The sequence below is a fragment of the Choloepus didactylus genome, chromosome 10, assembly GCF_015220235.1.
Source record: "Choloepus didactylus isolate mChoDid1 chromosome 10, mChoDid1.pri, whole genome shotgun sequence".
NCBI lineage: Eukaryota > Metazoa > Chordata > Mammalia > Pilosa > Megalonychidae > Choloepus > Choloepus didactylus.
This window is the reverse complement of record NC_051316.1, coordinates 1,592,190-1,595,452: the sequence shown is the minus strand read 5'-3', so window position 1 is coordinate 1,595,452 and position 3,263 is coordinate 1,592,190.

The window sequence follows — 3,263 nt, the reverse complement described above, 5'->3', positions numbered from 1 at the left end:
AAAATCCAACATCCATTTTTGATAAAAACACTTCAAAAGGTAGGAATTACAGAAAACTTCCTCAATATGATAAGGAGCATATATGAAAAAGCCACAGCCAGCATAGTACTAGATGGTGAGAGACTGAAAGCCTTCCCTCTAAGATCAGGAAGAAGACAAGTATGCCTGCTGTCACCACTGTTATTCAACATTCTGCTAGAAGTGCTATTCAGGGCAACATGGCAAGACAAAGAAATAGAATGCATCCACATTGGAAAGGAAGAAGTTAAACTGTCATTATTTGCAGATGATATTGCCTTATATCTGGAAAACTCTGAGAAATTGATAATACAGATATGAGAGCTAATAAACAACTTTAGCAAAGTAGCAGGATACAAGATGTTCTAGTTTTCTAATGCTTCCAGAATGCAATACACCAGAAATGGATTGGCTTTTATACAAGGGGGTTTATTTGGTTATAAATTTACACTTTTAAGACCATGAAGTGCCCATCAACAAAGTGTACCTTCACTGGAGGATGGCCAATGGGGTCCAGAAAATCTTTGTTAGCTGGGAAGGCACATGGCTGGTGTCTGCTTCAGAGTTCTGGTTTCAAAATGGCTTTCTCCCAGGACATTCTTCTTTAGGCTACAGTTCCTTAAAAATGTCATGCAGTTGCTCTAGGGGCATTTGTCCTCTCCTAGCTTCTCTAAAGCAGGAGCCAGCTTTCAACAGTGGTCTTCAAACAGTCTCTCATCTGCATCTACTCTCTCAGATTCTGTGCATTCTTCAAAGTGTCCCTCTTGGCTGTAGCTTCTCATCAAGATGTCACTCTCAACTGCACTGCATTACCTCTTTTATGTCAGCTCATTTATATGGCTCCAGTGATTTAATTTAGACCCACCCTGAATAGGTGGGGCAACACCTCCATGGAAATTATCCAATCAGAGTCATCACCCACAGTTTGGTGGGGCACATCTCCACAGAAACACTTAAAGAATAACAATCTCATCAACACTGATACATCTGCCCACACAAGATTACATAAAAAACAATGGTGTTTTGGGAGACGTAATACATTCAAACCAGCACACACGATTACTACACATAAGTCAGTAATGTTTCTATATGCTAGAAATGAATGAAGTGAAGAGACATTCAAGAAAAGATACCATTTTCAATAGCAACTAATAAAATAAATTACCTAGGAATAAACTTAACCAAAGATGTAAAAGACCTATACAAAGAAAAACTACATAACTTTACTAAAAGAAATAGAAAGGAACCTTAAAAGATGGAAAAATATTCTGTGTTCATGGATAGACAGGCTAAATGTCATTAAGATGTCAATTCTACCCAAACTCATCTACAGATTCAATGCAATCCCAATCAAAATTCCAACAACCTAATTTGCAGACTTGGAAAAGCTAGTTATCAAATTTATTTAGAAAGGGAAGATGCCTCAAATTGCTAAAACCACTCTAAAAAAGAAAAACGAAGTGGGAAGACTTAAAACTCCCTAACTTTGAAGCTTATTATAAGGCCACAGTAGTCAAAGCAGCATGGTACTGGCACAAAGATACACATATTGATCAATAGAATCAAATTGTGAATTCAGAGATAGACCCCAGATCTACAGTCAACTGGCTTTTGTTAAGATCCCCAAAGTCAGTGAAGTGGGACATAAGAGTCTTTTCAACAAATGGAGCTGGGACAGTTGGATATGCATATCCAAAAGAATGAAAGAGGACCCCTACCTCACACTCTACACAAAAATTAACTCAAAATGGAACAAAGACCTCAATATAAAAGAAGTACCATAAAAGTCTTAGAAGATAATGAAGGGAAACATCTTGAAGACCTTGTACTAGGTGGTCATTTCCTTGATCTTACACCAAAAGCACAAGCAACAAAAGAAAAAATAGATAAATGCGAACTCCTCAAATGTAGAAGTTTCTGTACCTCAAAGGAATTTGTCAAAAAGGTGAAAAGGCAGCCAATTCAATGGGAAAAATTTTTTGGAAACCATGTGTATTAGTTAGGGTTCTCTAGGGAAACAGGATCAATGAGAAGTGTCTCTGATTATCAAATTGTAAAAGTCACTCACACAACTGTGGGTATGAACGAGTCCAAATTCTGTAGAGGCATCAACAAACTGTCAACTCCAAGGAAGGTGTCTGATGAACTCCTCAGGCAACGAACTGGCAACTTCAACGAACTCCTCAGGCAATGAACTGAGATCTCCGATGAACGTGTTCAATGAACTCCTCAGGAAACGAACCAGCAACTTCAATGAACTCCTCAGGAAATGCTTCACTGGGAAGCTGAAAAAGAAGTGAAGGTCCTCTATCTGTCTTGCTTAGAAGTCTTCAACTAATCAATTAGATCAAATCCAGCCAATTGCATTCTCTCATTGTGGAAGGCATGCCCTTTGATGAGTCATCAGTCATTGCTGCAGTCAATTGACTGATGATCCAATAAACCAACCTGTTGGTTTATCAACCAGCCTCAAACATCCTCACAGCAATTGTTAGGCCAGTGTTTGCTTGACCAGACACCTGTGTCACCTGGCCAAGTTGACACATGAACCTAACCACCACAGTCCACCCCTTGTCAACTTGGCAGTTATACACATCACCTAAAACCATACCTTCAAAATGAACATTACAGCTTATGCCATATGATAAGGGGATAAGACACAGAAGAAAGCAAAGATATTTGCTTTACATTCAAATACAAACATAATCATAACAAAATGAGGAGGAAATATTCATGTCATCATAGTCCTTGTTTCTGTAACTGGTCATGTGGCTGTAGTTCATATTTATCACAACCTTCTTCCACTCCCCATTCCATGTTCCCTTTAAACTCAACAAGTATTTCAGCTGGCCATGGTTCTTTGCCTGGTGTGGTGACCCAAACCTTCATTCCTGAAGTTTCTTGGCCATTGGTAGTCCTGCCTGGATTGGGTTGTTGCAGTTTTCCATTGACTTGAATCACAGGGCATGGCAATACTAAGAGACACCCTAGGGGATCTCCTGTATTCCAGGAAAACTCTTCCTTACTTCCATTTTGTAGTTGCAGTGCTATTTCCCCTTGATAGTCAGGATCAGTCACCCCAGCCAGTACAGAAATCCCCTTCCTTGCCTGTTGATTCAGAGGCATAGAAGACCAAAGTGGCCAGGTGGCAGTCTTAACTTCCAGTTCAATGGGATTATTGTTGTGTTTCCTGTTGGAAGCAATCCTCCTTTTGGAACTAAGACCTGTAGACCAGCAGAGCTTAA